This window comes from Euphorbia lathyris, chromosome 2 (assembly GCF_963576675.1).
Source record: "Euphorbia lathyris chromosome 2, ddEupLath1.1, whole genome shotgun sequence".
NCBI classification, from domain to species: domain Eukaryota; kingdom Viridiplantae; phylum Streptophyta; class Magnoliopsida; order Malpighiales; family Euphorbiaceae; genus Euphorbia; species Euphorbia lathyris.
The window spans coordinates 19,792,793-19,814,860 of NC_088911.1; the positions used below are offsets into that span (position 1 = coordinate 19,792,793).

Below are 22,068 nucleotides of genomic sequence, written 5' to 3' on the forward strand. Positions count from 1 at the left end.
CATGACTGTGCATACGGCTTTATCCGTGACCGATACGTACATGTAAATATCCTCCCCTTTCAAAGGTCGGCTCATCATGGGTGGCTCTGTGAGGAACCGCTTGATTCCTTCAAAGGCATTTTGACAATCCTCATTCCACTCGAATGCTTTTTGTTTCTTGATGACTTCGAAGAAAGGCTGACATCTACGAGCTGAGCAAGAGATAAACCTGCCCAAGGCTATGATACGTCCGTTAAGGCGCTGTACTTCTCTGATATTCTGGGGCGCTTGCATTTTTAGGACTGCTTTGACCTTGTCAGGATTTGGGCTGACTCCTTTTTCGCTGATCATGAATCCTAAAAACTTCCCATATGTTGCCCCGAAAGTGCATTTCTCTGGATTCAACTTCATGTTGTGGTGCCGAAGTACGCCCAATACCTCCTTTATATCTTCTGCATGCCTTTCTATAGTTGTGCTTTTAATGATCATATCGTCTACATAGACAGAATAATTACCGCTCTTATTGTCCGCAAATATCTTGTTCATCATCCTCTGATAGGTAGCACCTGCGTTCTTAAGCCCGAAGGGCATGACTTTAAAACAATAAGTAGCTTGATGCGTCATGAACGAGGTCTTAATTCTATCTGAGGGCTCCATGGGGATTTGATGATAGCTTGACTTCACGTCAGTAAAGGAGTACATTGCGTGACCGGCAGTTCCATCTACAAGCATGTCTATGCATGGCAAAGGATAGTTATCCTTGGGGAAAGCTTTATTGAGATCTGTAAAGTCAATGCACATGCGGTAAGATCCGCCAGCTTTCTTGACTAGCACGACGTTCGCCAGCCACTGGGTGTAGAGTACCTCCTCGATGGAATCCGCCTTCTAGAGCTTGGCGATCTCTTCCTCTATCACCTTTTGCCTTTTCGGACCATGGTTTCTCCGCTTCTGAGCCACAGGAACTGCATCTTTATCGATGTTGAGCTTATGGGTGATCACATCTGGGCTAATTCCTGGGAGAACTTCGTCCTTCCATGCAAAGACATCTTCAGCTTCACAAAGTACTTTGGTGATTGCATCTCTGATCTTGCCTTGTAGCCCCTTAGCTATTCGCACATGCTTCTCCTCTGCCATAAAGTACATTTCGGTTTCGCCTAAGGACATTGTGACACGCTCCTCTTCATCTTCTTCTTTAGATTGAGGGCGAATCATTAAGGATGCCGAATATGTTTCTTGGGCCACCTTTTGACAACCTTTGACCATCACACCTCCCTTGACCGTGGGAATGTAAAATGTCAAATGGCGAATAGAGATAAGAGCTGCAACTTCGGAGATAAAAGGTCGTCCGAGGATAGTGTTATAAGCTAATTGTCCATCCAAGATCGAGAACTCCAAATCTCCTCTCCAAACTTGATCATTATCAACAAGCTCACAATCCAAAGTAACTTGGCCTTTCGTCTGAATGGTATGACCTGTCACTCCCAAAATGTCAACCACCGTTGGCTCCACCTGGACGGGATCAATCCTGAGTTTGGCGAATGCTCCTCGGGTAATGACATTACATGAACTTCCCGTATCAATCATTACCCTCTTCATTTCCCAACCTTCAACCATCATGGTGACAACCAGTGCATCCGCATGGGGTGGAATCTCAGGACCTGCGTCTGAGAAAGGGCGATTTAATGATGTCCTATCAAGGGCGGTCGTCTTCGCCTTTTTCAATGCTGGGTGATAACCAGGTCCGCCTGCTATGACATTGATGGTACCCTTTCCTTTCTTCTTTGGGTCCTCCTTGGATCTATCATCTTCTTTTCCTTCCGCTTGGATGAACCGATCCAATTTACCTCTTTCAATGAGTCGTTCAATTTCTCGAGCTAACTCCCAGCAAGCATCTGTATCATGGCCATTTTTCCTGTGATACTTACAATAATTTTTGGGATTTTTACCTTTATTGGTGTACTCCCCCCCTTTTGGCTCGGGGTATGAAATGCTCCGCTTGTGCTGGCTGTTCTCAATCCACATAAGAACTTCACTTTTAGAAGCATTGAGAGGTGTGAAGGAGGTGACAAACGTCGATTTGTTCCGAGAATCCCTTCGTTTGTTTCGAGAGGAAGAATCCTGACGTTTGTCCTTGTCCCGGTCCCGAGGACGAGATTCGCCTCTGTCCTTTTTTGGCGATGATGGCGAACCTCGTCGGATGTCATCTACCTCTATAAAGTCTTTGCAACGCTCCATTAACTCTACCATGCTGGTGGACTTTTTACGAATGAGATCCTCTTGCAAACTTTTACAAGTAGTGTTTCTCACAAAACACTCCACAGCTACGGAGATATCTACATCAACGATTTGTATACACAATTGGTTGAAAGTGTCCACATAGTCTCGGAGGGGTTCATTCGCCTTCTGCTTTAATTCAAAAAGCTTTCCAGATTTCACCACTGCAGGAATACAACCAGCAAATTTAGCACAAAATTCCATGCTTAATTGATCAAAGCTGTTTATTGATCCTGGAGGTAGAGATTGAAACCACAAATAAGCTGGACCTCCCAGCGTGGTGACAAACATTTTGCAGAGCACGGGTTCGGTGGCTCGATTGAGCCTGGCCAAGATTCGATACTTTCGAACATGAGCCTCTGGATTATCTTTGCCTGTGTATATTGCAAGATTAGGAATCTTGAAAGCTCTGTCGATTTCCTCTGCCTCGATCCAGGCTGCAAAAGGCGAATCCCTATTGGCCAATGGATTGTGCCTAGCATTTTCTTCGTTCATTTGGAGTACTAGGGCCCTCACTCTATCATCAAAATTCTCCGGATCCGCCCTGGGGCGACCCCTTCGTGGCGATCTGCTTGGAGAAGAAGAAGAGGAAGAACTTGACTCAGACGATGGATCTGATGGCGAATGTCTTCCTGCATTACCACGTCCGCTCCCTCCTCTTCCTCCACCATCTCCTCCACCACTTCCTCTGCCCGGGGGAGTTGGACCATTTCCTCCGCCTGGGGGAGTTGGACCATTTCCTCCTTGCTGGCCTCCAGACGAGGTGCGTCCAACAGTTCCTGAAGATGGATGTGGCGGTGGTCCACCTATATGAGATGTATTTTCTGGCCTTTTACTTCTTCTACGACCAGTAGATGGAGGTGATCTGCCACGGCGTGGGGATCCTGCTTGCTTATTTTTATCCTTTTTATGCTTTTTACGAATGGGCTCCTTAAATCCGCTAAGAGACGAATTTGTCCGCGGGCGCCTAGGTACATTTGGTCCATCAAGATTAAACCTTGGAATCTCCGATACGCCAGGAGGGACCGTATCATTCCTTCGACTTCCCTCGCCAAGAAATAACTCCCTGATAACCGGTCGTCCGCCACCCGATGCCGTAGTAGTTATCATGGAATCAATGTTGTGAGCTTGAAGGAATGAAGAGCTATGGGCACCTGGTCCCAGACCAAAGTTTAATGGAGGTAAAGATGAGACAGCTGACGTAGATACCGTACTCCAACGAGGAGGAAGAGTCATGAACGCCTGGAGGCGGTTCCATATTTCAAGCCCATACCGTGCCTCGATATCCCGAGCACACATATTGATGAAAGAAGCAGTGGGCATGTTTCCATCGATATTTGTTACAGGAGCAGTTGTGTTAGTGCGATCTGCACTAGATGGTGTAATTATCGGTGATTCAATCCCAGAGGAGGGATTTTGTCCTCCATCGGTCATGATGTTTCAGTGTGAACGAAAAACCCTTTATTTGATCAAGGATTCCACGCTCACCGCACCAATTGATAACAAGGGAGAAACTTCTGATCGGAGCTCGTCCTTGTGGGGGGCGTCGTTGGGTTCGACGGGGGAAACTCCGATGCCAAAGTCAGTAGAGAATATGAAGAATAAACTGTATTGACAAAGCTTAGAGAATATAGAGAAGTCTGAGTACCTTGATAGCCTAGAATGGTAGGCTATATATAGTTAAGAAGTTCGTAACCTCTAGGTAACTAGAAAGTCTCCATTAATGCTCATTTAATGGCGGTTACAAGTTACTCTTAACCTGGCGGGTAAGACAGTTAATGATCCATTTAATGATCCTTTATGGCCGAGCCGGCGGCCAGCCGTTACCAAGGTGAATGGAGAGATTCGCCTTAGAGATCCGCCAACGGATCCCCTAGAGCTAATCCAGGGAGATTCGCCAGCCGACTTCCTTTGCTACGTGGCATACTTAAAGGCAAATATCTCTTTTGGTCCTCATGATAATATCTCGATGTTATCACATCCTTTCTAAGTTTCTTTGACTCAGATTGAACCTCCGTGACAAGCTTATGCATTATTTGCATGTTGGTATGTAAATCTGAGTTGTCCTGGAGAAGATATCGGAGGTCACTTAGCTTGACCTCTTCAATCTCGTCACACCGCCTGCTGAGTGATTTGATTTTCTTGTTGCACTTTTTAGTTAGTGCATATAAATCACTCAAGGCATTTACCATTTCGTTTCTAAGCAAAAGTAGGGATGTTACCTCATTGTTGTGTTCCTCCTGGTCAGTTTCATCAGAGAGGTCAGCTTGCTCAGATTGAGATTGGTCAGCTCCATCATCTGCCATGAAACATATATTGGCAGTTTCATTTTGCTCAGTCTCTGATGAGGTTGACTCATCACTATCACTCCATGTTGCCACCATTGCCTTTTTGCTTCCTTTCTTTTCTTTCTTTAAATTAGGACAGTTTGACTTGATATGCCCAGTTTGGTGACACTCGAAGCAAGTGACAGACTTGGAGCTATCTTTCTTATATCTGTTGTCACTTGGCTCAGCTTTATACCTATCACCTCTTTTGTATGGCCTTTTGCTGTTCTTGTCATTTCTTCTGAACAGATTCTTCATCTTTCTAGTGAACATGGCTATTTCCTCATCATCGGTTGACTCAGCTTCTGTGGAGTCAGCTTTCGTCACTAGAGATTTCTGTTTCTTATCTTCAGATTTTTCTTTTGCCTCAAAGTTTTTCATAGAGATCTCGTGGGTCAGTAGGGATCCGATTAGCTCATCATATTTGTAGGTAGTCAAGTCCTGAGCTTCTTCTACAGCTGTTTTCTTTGCTTGCCAACTCTTAGGTAAACTTCTCAAGATCTTCTTCACTTGTTCTTCTTCAGTGAAGTTCGTTCCAAGCCTTTTAAGCTCATTTATAATATTTGTGAACCTTGAGTTCATTTCAGAGATGTGTTCGTTCTCGTTCATCTCGAACAGCTCGTAGAGTCTCATATGCTGATTGACTTTTGACTCCTTAACTTCACTAGTGCCTTCATAGGTTACTTCAAGCTTTTTCCAAATCTCCTGTGCTGACTCACAACCTGAAATCTTATTGTATTCTGCAGCATCTAAAGCACAGTGAAGCATATTTATAGCCGAAGCATTATTTTGTAATTTTCTGAGGTCATCCTCTGTCCACTCAGCTTCGCTCTTAACAATTTTCTCATTGTTAACAGTTTTATAGGGCACATGTGGACCTTGAACAATTGCAAGCCATGCACTCATGTTTGTGGCTTGAATAAAGTTTTTCATCCTATTCTTCCAGAATGTATAATTAGATCCAAAGAATAGGGGAGGTCTAGTGATTGATAATCCCTCAGGGAGTATCTGTGTTGTTTGGTTCCCTGGAAGGAAACGAGTGCTGTTCTCACCCATTTATGGGAATCCGCTCAAGATAGTTATATCTTTGAGTAGTGAGCTTAGGCTCTGATACCACTTGTTGGTCCCGTGTGATTAGTTCCAAGGGGGGGTTAGGAACTAATACAAATTTTTTTGTTTAATTAATATGCTGACTTAGTTATTTGGTGAGTTTGTCAACTCAGCTTTTGGTCAGCTTGGCCATATATGTTACTAGACAGTTTTGGCCAGATATTGACTAAAACTGTTTTATATGTAAGTTAGATATTGACACTCTTGGAAGTCAGTTTCTAACTCAGCACTTGAAATAACTCAGAATCAACTTTAAACGATTTTGTATGCTGAATAAACTTAACACACAACACATGCAAATATATATATTGAGAGAGAGTTCAGAGATTACTCAGTATCACTTATCCTGGTTCGGCCTCTCTGCCTACGTCCAGTCCCCAGAGTCCTCCGGGCTTTTGGAATCCAATACTGAGCTCTTTAAAGGTAGAGCACAAACCGATTACAAGGCAGTTGAATATGCAAGATTACCTTCCTCTATTCGTCTACTCAACTCCTACTAAGTGCTACAACCCAGCACCTAGATTTCTCTACTGTTGAATGTTTATAACCAAACACTCAGCACAAACACTCTCAATGTTACAATTGATAAACACTTGTTCCTTTTCAATTAAAGAACACTTTAGAAGATTACAAGTAATCACTCTAGCATTTACACAAAGAATGGAAGATGGGTGTAAGATCTCTTTTTGTATCTAAGTGCTTTTGTATCTTTTCTCTCTTGTATTTTTCTTTTTGTAAATCGGCAATGATCCAAGAAGTTTGATTGTCCTTATATAGGGAAAATCTGTGTTGGATCATTTTGAAATGATTTAGCCGTTAATGTTAAAACGGCTCTTTTAGGGGACAGATTTTGGTCAGCTTCAGACTGTTCCGGCCATTCCCTTCCTCTGTTTTCCTTCAGACGTCAGGCTTGTCTTCTTGCGTCTGGCTTGTCTTTTTGTGCCAGTTGTCCTTTACCAATAATCCATTGACCCATACATCTCGGAATGTGTCTTCTGCGTATTTCCAAGGATTCAATTATTGGTTCAGAGGGGCGGTAATCATTGTCTTTTAGCAAACGACTTTTTCATGCTGTCCTGAAGGATCACTCATCTTCTACTGCGTAAATCATTGTCTTTGGCAGTTTCTAGGCTAAGTATATTTTTGGTCAGCTCAGCTTCGTAAGACAGTTGTTGTTGCTGTTTCTTATGCTGAGTTGCATTGCTTCTCTTTGTTGGACTTTTATGCCTTAGTTTCTTGATGCTAGGTTTAATTCCACTCAGCTTGATACTTTAGGCTTCTATGCTGACCTTAGCTTGTTTTGTTCATTTATCTTTATTCATATTCATACTCAACATTGAACAAACGGATTAGTACAATTAAAATAAAGCACTTAAATTTAATTGTCTCTTAATCATGGATGATTTTGTCAAATCAAAATCCTGTGGAAAGGTGTTTCAACAACCCTTACAATAGATATTGAGATATTACAAAGTACCTTCCTCTATAACATACACTCAATTATCTATCTGTCTATTTGCTAAATACCGAACAAACAGAAGAGCTTTCGAACTATTCTAATCTATTGATGATTTTGTTCTGACTAAGAATGCAATGAAAGAACTTAGAAATTGTTAGACAGATGAGTACAGTAATTGCGTAAATGCTTTTGCTTTGCTTTGGAACTTCAAGAATAATTCTCTCTGAATTTCAGCGTTGAAGATCAAGTTCCAATGTTGCAAATGATGGGGCTTTTATAGCGACACTTCAAGGCATTGATCATTTCAAATTTCGAAATAACCATTGGAGGGAAACAACACTCATGTCTCTTTCATCCTCAGAGCCCAGTGTCAACAGCCAGTATCATTCCTTCTTTTTTCCATTATTTCATCTGTTGCGCTGTGCTTTAGAGCTTGGTCAGAGGCAGACTGATTGTCTAACCAAATCAGGCAAAGTTTCCAGGTTGACTAGGGAACAAGCCGTCTAGAGCTTCTGAATCTTTCCTTATTTGGTGAGGCTTCGTCAGTTGCATAGAGTCAACTCTTGATCTTGTCTCACGTGCCTTGATCCTTTGTCTTCCGAGTTTGTCTTATCTTAGAGACATATGTCTTGTGCTTTTAGATCCTTCTGGCTTTTGGGTTGAAGCCGATCCAAGAGCCTTTGATCCATGGGCTTTGATTTATCTCTTAAGCCATTTTCTTAATTCTTTAATCTTAACTTTAATTCATCAACACACTTAACAAACATTAGTCCAAATAAATCAACATTTAAATTTAATTTTGTTTGGTACTCGGAGGAGGGTGAAAACCTAAACAAAACAGGGAAAAGAAACTAATTAACGACCTATCCTATGTGAGTGTCGGCCAAGCCGATCCTCACTAAGAATAGCCTGAAGGCCTATAGGAGGCACATCACACTCATGATGACCCAAAGGAAATGACCCTGTGAAATTTGCCATCCAGTCAGCAGCCTGATTACCTTCACGAAACGTATGAATCAGACTCAGCTCCCAATCTCGACTCTTGTACTCCCGGCATCTCGTCAACAACCATGATAATCGGTGGTGCCTTCCAGTCTGGCCATATATAATTGTCAGGACAGTATGTGAATCAAGCTCCACTTGGACCTTTCTGTAACTTCTATCCTAAGCCATTTTAAACCCAAAATATAGACCCCAGAGCTCAGCTAATACTGTCGTACAAACGCTGAGATTAACCATGAATCCACATCTCCAACGTCCCTGCTCATCCCTGATTAAGCCTCTAGCAGATGCTTGGCCTGGGTTCCCTTTACCAGGGGCGGATGTAGGGGGGTCAAAGGGGGCATTTGCCCCCCCTTCATCCCGTTAAAAAAAATTAGTCCAAAAATAAGGGTTAAAGTGCAAAAATACCCCTAATATTTTGGGTTAGGAGCAATTTTATCCCTAACGTTTAAAATGGTACAATTTTATCCCTAATGTTAGAAGCCAATAGCAATTTTACCCCTAACGTTGATAAATTGGGTCAATTTGAGAAATAATTCATCAAACTGTCTTCTCGGTCATGAATAATAGTGTCTGAAATTGATCCAATTTATCAACGTTAGAGGTAAAATTGGTGCAAAATTACAAAATTGATATGCAATTGGTGCAAAATAAAGAAAAAAATGACTGTATTTTATAATAGTGTCTGAAATTGATCCAATTTATCAACGTTAGGGATAAAATTGCTTTTGGCTACAAACATTAGGGGTAAAATTGCACCATTTTAGATGTTAGGGGTAAAATTGCACCTGACCCAAAATGTTAGGGATATTTGATGCATAACAACCCGAGAATCCCGAAAATGGATGATTACGAGTCGGAAACATTATAATTTACATTTTTTATCAAAAAAATCATGAAAATAATGCATGACAATTGAACGATTTTGCATTTTTCGTCACAAAAAATTGAACAATTTTGCATTTTTTGTCATAAAAAATCGAACAATTTTACATTTTTTGTCTAAATTTTTTTTACGTAGAATTCCCCCCTCCCTCAAATCCTGGATTCGCCACTGCCCTTTACTAGCACCATCAGTATTTACCTTAATCCAAGACGGATTCCGAGGGTACCATCGAATCCAAATATCCCTACTTTTAACACATGCGACATTAACTAGCAAAATTAATGTGGAAATTGTGTTTCAACAAAGAATGCGCTGAATGATGCAAGCACAAGTTACATGGAAGAAATCATGCTTGAGGTGTCAATTTAGGTGCAAATCATTCAACAAAAACTTCTCCCAAAAGATCTCCCTAAGGAGAAGAATTGATATGGATTTGAAACGATGTTGATAGTTTTGATCTTAAACTAACAAAGAAATAACTTTTCTCTAGCTAAACTAGAAGGAAATCATCCCAATAAGGTTCGAAACTTTAGCCTCTAATAGAGAAAATGTATTTAATCCATAAAAATTTGCATCTTTTACAAAGATCGAGGCTTTTATACCTTTACAATCCTATGATAGAAATGACATAATACCTTTTTATCCACATGGCGTGTGGACTGACTTCGCCCATAAGTTCTGCCAATTTTGCGAACTTTGCATTAAGTTCTATTCCATTAGCTAATTACTATTTTTCTATTTAGCCTATTTCCTAGCTTGTCATTATATTATTTATAACTATTTTACCCCTAATGCCTTAAGCTATAGCTATGTTAGTGGTGCATTAAAGGGTATTATGTCATTTCTATAATGGCAAGCTAGTAAATAGGCTAAATAGAATAATGGGAAAATAGTAAATAGAACTTAATGCAGAGTTTGCAGAATTGGCAAAACTTGCGGGTGAATTAATTTATGCCATAATTATATATATAATACGAGAAATTATTAGAAGCATCTGGTTCTCCATGTCAAATGGAAGACCTTCTATACATATTTTGACATGTATAACATGAACTCATATATATTATAAGAGGTCCCACTATTTTACTTATTAAGTGGGATCATAATACACATGTCCAAATATGAATTGAGGTCCTACAAGTGACATGGAAGACGCGATCCTTAATATAAGAACTCATATAATACACACTTTCTTTTTCATAGGAGCAGCTAATCTTGTACTTGGTATTTTTCTACCAATCTACACAAGTTTAATGTTCTTCTTTAATTCTCTATGTTTTATGTCATTATTCTTAGGCTTAATATATCATTTGCCCCCTGAACTTGTTCAAAAAGCTTGATTGGCCCCTTAAACTTTCAAAGTGTTTCGATAGCCTCTTGAACTTGCATAAAACTTTCAGTTAGTCCCATGAACTTGCGTAAAATATAATCAATTAATCACTTGGATATTAGAATTGAGTATTATATATCAGATATTTAAATTGGATATTTTGAAAGGTGATGACTTGTGGAGAATTTCCGATTAGCTTCCGTCCTTGTGGGGGGCGTCGTTGGGTTCGACGGGGGGAAGCTCCGATGCCAAAGTCAGTATAAAGTATGAAAGAGAAAACTGAATTGACAAAGTGGGGTTTCTAGGATTGTGTGAATGTGTACCTTGATAGCTTGAGATGCAAGCTATATATAGTCATGAAGTTGTAACCTTTAGTAACTAGAAAGTCTCCATTAATGCTTCATTAATGGCGGTTACTGGTTTCCTTTAAGTATGCCCGTTAGCTTATTAATAGCTCATTAATGGTCTTTATTGTGGGATCAGCTCAGCTGTTCCGCTGGCGGATTGAGAGGTTATGGCGGATCGCCACATAGACATGACTGCGGATCTCTTGTGGCGAAGTCTTGGTGATCCGCCTGTCAGATCTCCTTGCCTGATACGCCATCACATCTCGGTATCAGGTGATCAATACGTGGTCGTTCTAGGCGAATATCTCCTTTGATCCTTTGGATAATATCCTAATGTTATCAAAAGGTTAGAAATTATGAGACTAGAGCTTACACTATGCCATTTTCCCTTTCACATGACACAAGATACATGATAGACATTTATTTTCGTGTCGTCTGAATATTTTTCGTGACAGTATTTTAACTGTATGTCATCTTAAGGCAAAATAAAAAATGCACTCGATTCTCAGATGACATTACGATTACAGAATCCTGTCATCCAAAGAAAACGCGCGTTTTCGTTAAATTTGATGCGCTGAACAGATGACACTTCTAATAAATGAATGTCATTGTATGCCGAAAACAAAAAAGCAGCAAATGAAATTTCACTTACGCGGCCATACCAAATTTTAGGCGCTCTATATCATTTGACTGAAATTTCAGCTGATATATAAACCCTCTCTCAATCCCAAACCCCAGTTTAGGTTACGCAAGCTTCATCCCTCTCATCCCTCTCATCCCGCTCTATCTCCATGGTTGATTTGAACATGCAATCACTGGGTGAGCTCGAAACACGGTACTGGTAAGCCATATTTTATTCATTCCTAGCTATATTAGAGTATCATTGTTCCTTACTCTATCTTTTCCTCATCCGATTTACTTTGGTGTATGTCGATTTCAGCAGCTGGTATAATGATTTTGTGATTTTCAGTCCTATCGTTGAAAGGTTTAGATCTCTCGCTTAGCTACACTGATTTTATTGTATTTAGATTCACTGCTGTAAAGCTTGGGTCTTTATCTTTTTTAATCTAGGGCAAGACAGTGTCTAATACAGTAGATGGTATGAACTCATCTGATTCCTTTTTATTTGAACACTATTTGCAGGGATAGTAAGAATGCTTCAGTACATGGGAAAGCTGACTGAAGAGATTGTCAATCGGTTCATGCCTTTAGCATATGGGAAGATTTCTTTAACTTACTGAATATATATTAATGTTATGTTGGTTTGAACTTATTGGTCATGCCTTTAGAAGTGATTGTGTATGTTTGATGTACTGTTTTAGAACCTAGAACTCATTTATTTAGGAAACTAGCCTGATTTAGTATATATATTGTTATGTGGGTTTGAACTGAACGATTACATATATGTATGATGTTGTGGGTGATGATGAAATGATTGGTATGAACTGATTGATTAGATATAACTGTTTAGGAAGCTAGGACTCATAGAGTTTATATATGAATGATCATTAAGCATGTGGCTGATTAGGCATACTCTAAAGCTTTGAATGTTCATTGAGATTGGCACTACTTTTACACCTATGAGTTATACTGGTAGAAGTGATTGAGTATGTGTATGTGTATGAAACATGTTTATGTATGATGTTCTGTTGATGTTTATGTTTGAGGTTCTGTATGAGTATGTGTACGATTGTTCATTTGGGCATGTAGCTTATTCATCATGCATCAAGTATTAGAGGAACATTGTAAAAGGGTCATTAAGCATGTGGCTGATTAGGCATACTCCAAAGCTTTGAATGTTCATTGAGATTGGCACTACTCTTACACCTATGAGTCATACTGCTAGAAGTGATTGAGTGTATGTATGTGTATGAAACATGTTTATGTATGATGTTCTGTTGATGTTTATGTTTGAAGTTATGTATGAGTATGAGTATGTTTGATGGTTATGTTTGAGATTGTCTACTTGTTATAGCATGTTCACTTGAATATACATGTCTACTTGAATAAGATGTCTACTTGTTATAGCAGGGTAAATTTCATCAATGGTGTACAACATTTGCCTCATTTTCACACTTTGGTGTATAACCTTCAATTTGTCTCACTAATATGTACGAACTTATAGGTGACCTCCCACTATGGTGTACAGCAGGTAAAAACACTACAAGAAAACTGGGTTTTAATGAGAAAAATTTAGTGAGAATAAAAAATATTCTCACTAAAAGCATAATTTTTAATAATTTTAATGAGAATAAGTTATATGTTTTATTAATAATCACAAAACAATTTATTTATTAAGTTTGTTTCTATTATATTCTCATTATTGTCTATTTCTTATCAAATTATTACATTTCAATTTTTACTATTCTCACTATTTTATTTAACTATAATATTAATGATACATTGTATTCTCACTATTTTCTCTAAATAATTACCCCAAAATTTAGTATTCCCTCCAAACAATCGGTCCAAAATTTTTGCCCCAAATAATTACCCAAAATTTAGTATTCCCTCCAAACCATCCCTCCAAAATTTTTGCCCTAAACCGTGAAATTCATTTGAAAATTTTGCCCCAAACCGTGAAAGCTTAGACAAAACGCGTGCTACGACCTAAATTTTGCCCCAAATCTCAGACACCTCCACACCTCAATTCGATGGATTGTGCGACCCAAATTCACATAGACCTCAAATTCATACCCACCTAAATCACTAATCGTATCTCTTCTAACCTGAATCGCTACTCATCCTGGACATTTTCTCCGAAGCAGAAAACCTAACTTTCTAGTTGAAGTTGCGTTAAGCAAGAAGTATCCCAGACTCTGCAACTAGTAAGCTCTTCTCTTCCACCTTCATCAATATCTCTTTCTTCTATGTACCTATGACTTTAAACAAAGTTTTAGTTGGTTCTATATGGGCCATACAAATGTTGCCTGAGTTTACTAATATGAGTCATATGTATGTGGCTTGGGTTTCCTTGGTGTTTATTGTTCAAATGTTTTGCTATCTTTCATGGATTGTTATAGAATCTTAGATAAATGTTTTTTCTAATTTGTGTCTAATAATTTTCTTTTGGTTTTTTCTACTTCTTTCAAAAGTGAGATTTTTCATGTCCAAAAAGGAATTTGACTATGGAAACCTGCTGGTGTCTGAATTTATTGCAAGTGTGCTAGTGATGTTATTTAAAGAACTGCAGATCTCAGACTGTCACACATTAACTTCTGAATCCTAATGATCAAATGCTGCATTTGTTAGTTGTTTTTCACGAATATCATGGTTCAAGATTGGATTTACTATATGAATTGCTATTGGTTTAAGGATGGAAGTTTTCAAAGGATATAAACTGATGGGGAATGAAGTATGCTTAATTAATGGTTTGACAGTTTATGCATTTTAGTGTTCTTTTCCAGGATGCTAATTCAGATATATTGAAATTTGATTGATTAAAAATCAAATTTCAGTCCAGAGTTTCTTCTTGTTATAAAGATTGACCAAATAGAATATATGTAGGTGGTCTCAAATGGTTACAGATTGTTCTTTCGTCATTTATTCTCGATAGATAATCACAATGTCTTATGTTCTGTATAAGAAAATAAAGCATCATTTTCTGATTTTCCAAGTCATTCAATGATGAAAGGCTAATCTATGAAAAACATTTGGAGCTGATTAGGAAATGTCTAATTTCATGCTTGTAAATGCTAGTAATTTTGATTGTACTGAACAAGTTCTTGTGTTACTGGAAGCAAGTATTATTTATTGTATTAGCAACTGTATTACATTTTCTATTTATTTGAAAAAACTTGAAAGTATTCCTATACACCTTTGGGGATTAACTACCTTTCCTTTTAATGGCTTTTGAGTCATCTGTTTTTTTTCCTTTCTCTGTTTTTTATATGAAAATGTGATGAAAGGGAAATATGAGGGAGAGATGGTGGGATCCATCAAAGCACAATGACAGGATTATTATTTGGAGACCAGACCAGACCTTTTTCATTCAAATCTTGGCTTGGGTGTATGTGGAATATTTACCCACGTTCTTATGTTGAATCTAAACCCTTATTAATTTACCCTCCTTTCTTTAAACTTTAATCTAACAGAACATGGCCAGTTCTCTAATAGAATATGATGCAGCTATATTTTAGTTCAGCAATGATGCCCTTCGTCAGCTACTTGGCCCACTTGGTGCTGTTTGGAGAAAAATTGAAGATGAAACAGGTATGGAGGATCAGCCATATGTGCTTTCTCTCTACTTGCTCATATTTATAGTTTCATTTTTCTTAGAATGTATTCATTTTAAAAGGCGTACCTAATAATTTTTTTATGGAGATTCAATAGTTAATGGCATTGTCTTGTTTTTTGATATCCTTGTTGATCAATGATGATGCAGTCTAACTATAGTAGTCTAAGTGCTTAATATTTCGCTTGATCTTCCCCATTAGGACTGGTATATTTCACTTGATCTTCCCTATTAAGACTGATATAGTTTTCACATTTGAACCACCCATTTAAACTGGTTAATATACCAAGATGGTAAGAATGAACTTAAACATTTACTACTACATTTTGAGCGTTCCTTTCTTCATATCATAAGCTTGATAGGCTGATTGATTATAATGGAGCGGGTGATTAACACAAAAAGATAAAATCTTTGAAACTAAACATGAATTGCATTTGTTTAATGTAATTGGTGGTGTCAACAACCAATAGAACATATGAATGCTTTTGATTAAATTAACAGTGAGTTGTATAGAAATTGACATACATGGGAATGGTTGTTTATGTTGCAGGCAACGCCTGCAACCAAATATAGAAGTTGCGAATCACTGGTGACAAGCAGCTAACACCACTTGACACCTCAACATCCTCAAAGCGATGCGAGTCCTGCATGGTTAGTGGGGATATGGTTGTTGTGTCTTTTTCTATTAGAGTGCATTATCACCACTTTATTCCTGTGGTTGTGGGTTCATTTGGAATATTGAATTCCGGCTTTATATTTGAGACTTTGGTCCATTGCAGAAAAGACTTTAAAGAAAGTTTCTTTCTAAGCCACTAGAAGTGCTGTTGAGTGGGTCCAAATGCATAGAATGAAGGTACCTTTAAAACCCAAGATTCAGGGTCAGTGAGCATCAGCATCCCTGTAGAAGAAGCAGTTGTCTTGAAAACTTCCGCAGATGAAAAAAGCACCGAAAGAAAAGGGAAGCAACTTGGAATATTTGTATGGCTCCCCGCTTTCGAATCAGCTGCATTTGTGTGTGCTGCCGTGCTTTTAATTATGAGTTTTACAATGAATAGCTTGCACAAACTTGGGTTTTGGGCTCTAGGTTTATGGAAATTGTGTTTATTGATATTTACTATCATATGCAGGAGATTGATTTCCCAACTCTATACTATGCTTATATTATTGCTCATTTGGAGGTTTTGGGTTTATGGCTCTTTATCTTGGGTATGGAATAAGGAGGAGTGTTCTGTTGTTTGTATGGTTAAGCCTCGTTGCTCTAGCTTGGGGTTTGATAGTTGATCGCAGCATTTGTTAGATCGATTTCGTCAATGATGTAACCAGAGGTCTTGCCGGTTGTCTAATCAGAGCTTTTTTTATGGCTAATGAAGAATTTTTTAGTTAAGCAAAACAACATGCAGGTGCTGGATAAGTTCTGTTTTTCAGTTTTCACAACAAAAATGAAGATACACTGAACGATCATGAGCCCAACATGTCAGCGTGGTGCTGGATAAGTTCTGTTTTTGATTTTCACATTTCCCAATATTCACACTCTTCCAAACCCATCCCTTATTTATTTATTTATAGTTTTCCACTCCTGTGATCTAAACCCAACAAGATCGTGAACGCTAATCAACGAATTGGAACACTCGTTGCACACCTTAATCCTCCAAATCTCCATGTCAGTCATTCAAATTCTCTTAAATTGTGATGCTTTTCTTCTTTAATTAAATTCTTGTTTTCTGAATTTTGTTTTTTTTTTAAAATTTGATGGAAAAAGATGGAGGAGAGCTCTGTTATGAGCCGGTCAAATTGCCGGGCAAAAGGAGGATGGCCCGGATTCAAGGTAGCTATATTGGGAGCAACAGGAGGAATAGGGCAGCCTCTCGCAATGTTGATGAAGATGAATCCATTGGTTTCCGTTCTTCATTTGTATGATGTCGTCAATACTCCTGGTGTTACTGCTGATATTAGCCATATGGACACTGGTGTTGTGGTAAGATTGATTTTTCTTTTATATCACTTGTCAATTCCTTCCAATGAAAAGAACAAAATTATACTGTTTCTGTTGATGTTGTGAAACTTTTGTTGTTTTACTGGCCATTGATTCTGAAATCTGGATTGGAATTATAACTTTTGCATAATTTTTTAGTTAACTGACAAAAGTAACCAGTCAAGACACATACATGCAGGTGCAATTGCATATTATGGTATGAAAGAGGCCTCAACCAATTTATAGCATATTCATGGCTGACATTGAGTCCATTAACTGAAACCGTATTAGAAAAAGCATGGGTCGTTCTAGCATTGAGTTGGCAGAGCTTCTTCCTCACACACTTGGATACACATGGCTAAATTTCTTCTAAGAAATGGAAGTTTTCGTCATGTGCATAGCCGGTTGATGCTCTAGAGAACTGAAACAGGATAGGTAATTTTGCATTATACCATAGGTTCTAAAATGATTATGTTAACGATTTGTCTAATCAAACTAAACTATTAACTCTCAAACCATTGGCTATTTGATAAATTCATGACTGCTGGTAATTATGTCAGGGTTTCTGAAGAAGAAACTGTGAAGTTGGGCAGTGTTGTTGCAGGAGATGTCGAGAAAGTAATGCCCCATACTGTAGTAGTATATGTCAACTCTAAAGGTTGTATGAGGGGCACGATATCAACTCAACATTTGGCTGATTACAAGGGTACTGGTCTTTGCTTTGTAGGCAGTGCCTCCTATTATTGCAAGTTTTTTTTTTTCCTTTTAAAATAATATAAATGCACCTTCTATTCCCATGACTAATCAGAATAGAAAAAAGGCCTCATGCTCATAGATTATGATTGTCATCATTTGATGCACATGCTGAAATCATGCCTGCTATGAACTGTGAATTGACCATTCTATTTCTTGATCATTCTCATGCCTGCTACTTTGAAATTGACTACTGCTTCGTTTTTTCTTAAATATCTGCATATATATTGCCTATTTACCTCTCTCTCTTGTATCTTTGTTTTATTGCCATAAATATCAGGCATTGGTTTCAAAATTGTTCTTAAGCTTATATCCAATATTGTTCTCTCAAACTAAAGAGTTCTATTCATGAGTCTTGTATTTGAGATTTTCAGTTGCTGTTTCTCTTGAGGGAGATTGTTCTTGATAATTCTCTTGAAGTTTTGAAGCTTTCATCGAAATGATAAGATGTTTATTCTCTTATTTGTCAATGGGGTTCTTACAAAAGAAAAGGTTGATCACCTTTTGTTTTTGGTCAATTATAGGAAGGCAGAGGTTGAGGGCGAGCCTTGGCGCAACGGTAAACGTTGTTGTCATGTGACCAAGAGGTCACGGGTTCGAGTCTTAGGAGCGGCCACTTGCCAAATAAATTGGCAGGGGAAGGCTTGTCCCCAGTACACCCTTGTGGTGGGACCCCTCTCCGGACCCTCGCTCAGCGACAATGGTTCAAAGATATATTAGGAAATGAAATAATCATCTGTTTTGTGGTTTCTTTCTGATATTGGCCCTATGATCTTTTAATTAGAACATGGAAGATTTTTGCCTCAACATTTTTCATTTTTTTTGGTACTGTTAATTAGGTATATTAATTATAGGGTTTGCATTGTGTAGGTTGTTGTTTGTCCTACAACGGTTGGAATGTTTGGCTATGCCATGTTTGTTGGAGTCAGGCATCCGGCTAGAGCTTTTATATAAGATGTTGATGCTGATTGTTTACGAATATGTAAATCCAAGCTATTGTGTTGCTCATGTAATGCATTTTGTTTCTCCAAGTTATGGCTCTTTTTTCTTAGTGAATTGAAATGGAACTTTGTTTTATAATTTATTGTTGAATTGTATTCTTATAATTAATAAGCAAGATATTATTATATAATGTAAATATTTTTTTTATCATGATAAAATTTTTAATGAGGAGTTTTTGAATCATTATAAAAGATTTAATGAGAAGATTTTAAATTATTATATAAAAAATTAATGAGAATATTTTTAATTATTATAAACAATTTAACGAGAAGAGTTTTTATTATTATAAAAAATTCTAATGAGGATAATTAATCTCATTATATATGGTGATACTGAGAATGCATTTTATTCTCATAATTACTTTTAGTAAGGGACCCTTGTAATGAAGGGACCCATGAGAGTAATAATTCTCATTAAAAACTCTTTCATGAGAATATTTGAACTTTTAATGATAATTTTTCTTCTCATTAAAAGTCTCTTTTTTTGTAGTAAAAATGACCGGTCAACACTCAGTCAATGCGCCACCTCAGCTTTGACCGGTCAAAAAGTTAAAAAAATTCAACCACTTAATATAAAATTACTTCTATGCCTCTTTTTTCTCTCAATTTCTTTCTCTCTCTTCAAATTTCTCTCTCTCTCCTCAAATTTCTCTCTCTAACTCATCTCTCTCTCTAACCTCTTTCTCTCTCTTCAATCAAACTCTTATCAATTCTATATTTTAGTAATTTTGTATCCGTTTATTACTTGTATATCTTATTGTGTTTTTATTTTTCTAAGAGGGTAGGGTTTAGAATACTTGTTAGGTGATCGGTCTGTTTTTATCTAATCTGGATCCTTCTATTGGTTTTGTTGACACAGATTCTAGCTCAATCAGGTTTTAGAAGAAGCTTCTTGGATAATGATTTCTCTATTGATATGTGCTGACTAATCCTCCTCGTGTTTTTTTAGCTTAAGCATTGGAAACTTGCCAGCAAAAGTTTAAACATGCTTTGTTATTGAAATCATTTTACTAGATTATTGAAGATTCTGAAGCTATGTTTCTATAAATTACTAATCCAATTTAAGCACACAAAAAAAAGTTGATTTATTGAACATGCTTTGCTTTCCTTTTCCCTCATCTTCTCGCATTTTGCTGTCCACAAGTGTGCATTAGGCATATGTCTTGTTAATTTGTGAACTATGAAACAGGGACACTTTGATATTGACGCCTTTCCAAAATTTGAAAACTTTTCAGAAATGTTTCTGTTCCAAAAAACCTTCCCGGAACTCCTAGGAATATCTCAGGTAACGATTCTATAATTTTAAAAATTTAGAAACTCATTTCTTAAAATAAAATTTGTTTTCAAAAACAGATCTGCACATTAACCAATATCATGGTTAATTCATTGTGCGTTGATTCTATTTGTATCATTTATACATTTTTTGCACATTTTTATTTTCTATATTTTAATTAAAACCTGTTTTTTGGTGTTGGTTTCCATGTAACATAGGTTTGTGAATAGAAACAATAAGAGTTTATTGAAGAGAGAGAAAGATGTTAGAGAGAGAGGAGTTAGAGAGAGAAAGAGAAAGAGGTTAGAGAGAGAAGAGTTAGAGAGAGAAATTTGAAGAGAGAGAGGAAGAAATTTGAAGAAAGAAAAAGAAATGGAGGGAAGAAGATGAATAAATAGAGAGATAGGGGTATAGAAGTAATTTTGTATTAAGTGATTGAATTTTTTTTACTTTTTGACCGGTCAAAGCTGAGGTGGCGCGTTGACTGAGCATTGACCGGTCATTTTTACCTGTTGTATACCATAGTGGGAGGTCACCTATAAGTTCGTACATATTAATGAGACAAATTGAAGGTTGTATACCAAAATGTGAAATGGGGCAAAGGTTGTACACCATTAATGAAATTTACCCTGTTATAGCATGTTAGACATACTCTTAAAGCTGAAAATGTTATGAACTCAACTGGCTCATTTTTATTTGAACATGACCTATGATGATAAATAAGGATTCTGAATGCAATTCGTTTATGAAGCATGTATTAAAAGGTAAATTTAGGCAAATTGCATGTACTGATATGACTTGCAAATGATAAGATATATTTTGATTAGATAGAATATACATATACATACGAACTGAATAATAAGCTCTACATAAAGGGTTATGTATGTGCATTGGCCATACTCTTACTATGTTCCTTTCCACTTGGTTTGATATCGTAACAACAACATTAAACATGGTGATAGGTTTATGATGCATTCAGCATAAACAGAGTCCCTTGTTTTGACAGCATCATAAACCTCATTACCAAGTTTAGAGTACCACGAGTACAACCCAAGTGGAAGGAGCATTGTAAAAGGGTCAATTTAGTCTACTTGCATATACATATAAACTGAATAGCAAAGCTCTACGTTATATTACAAAAGGGGGGATGAGTGTTACCTTTCGGTTGTAATTGACAGTCCAAATTTCCTTAGCTGTTTTGACTAGTGAAAGGAAATTTGGAATTGGAATGAGAACCACATTTGGATATCACATTGCCTTTCAATTCTCCTTTCACTTAGCCAAGACAGCTTAGGAGATTTGAACACTCTTCATATTCAGCACAAACAGAGTCCCTTATGGTGACAGCATCATAACCCTCATTACCAAGTGGAAGGAGCATTATAAAAGGGCCAGTTTAGGAGCACAAAGCTCTACGTTATATATTACAAAAGGGGGGAATTAAAGGTCCAAAGCTCCTTAACTATTTTGACTATAGAAAGGAAATTTGGAATTGGAATGAGAACCACATTTGGAGCTCACATTGCCTTCTGATTCTCCTTTCTCTTAGCCAAGATAGTTTAAGAGATTTGGACACCCTCATATCCACTTTGCATACTCCTCAGTCCATATCCGGGTGATCCCCTCATACTCTTCCTTGTTGCTACGGTATTGCTCAGCAACTGCTTCTTGCCCAGGATATGGCTCCTCACCGTGGGGCTGTAGAAGTAGATTATATATGTGCCACAGACACTACAAAATGCATAGAATAATTAGAACAAAAATATGATGTTGTATATTTATCAAATGAAATAGATAAATGGTTGCATTATACCGTGACAGTGGAAAAGCGATGGTTATTAAGGATACGGGGAAGATGAATCAACCCCTGAGGAGCCACGTTAGGATGATATATCCTATTCCGAAACCAAAACTGAGAATAAGAGGAGAGATTTATTAGTGTATGTTTCATGTAGGTGATTATATCTTACTGATCTGAGTTAATATTACTCTTGCAGGTCTGTTTGGGAAATCCGGATGGTAGTTGATTTTGATTTCAAATACACCCCTTTCATATGGGGTGCATTGGGGGCCTTTCATCCTGATCGACCATGTGAAGAAGTTACCATCGAGAGGACCTGT

General features: G+C 37.7%; 1 long non-coding RNA gene across 4 annotated transcripts; it reads left to right on the forward strand.

The window, feature by feature from the left end:
* The first annotated feature begins 13,357 nt into the window (after window positions 1–13,357).
* On the forward strand, window positions 13,358–18,767 carry LOC136217490 (uncharacterized). 4 transcript variants are annotated; one of them, XR_010683491.1, is made up of 9 exons: window positions 13,358–13,542; window positions 14,843–14,926; window positions 15,499–15,599; window positions 15,728–15,959; window positions 16,076–16,608; window positions 16,708–16,923; window positions 17,120–17,355; window positions 17,481–17,626; window positions 18,544–18,767. It is a non-coding gene; the product is annotated as an uncharacterized lncRNA (long non-coding RNA). The 4 variants fall into 4 exon arrangements; XR_010683492.1 differs by having other exon boundaries at window positions 15,728–15,926; window positions 18,544–18,766; XR_010683489.1 differs by having other exon boundaries at window positions 15,728–16,608; window positions 18,544–18,766.
* The last annotated feature ends 3,301 nt before the right edge of the window (window positions 18,768–22,068 follow it).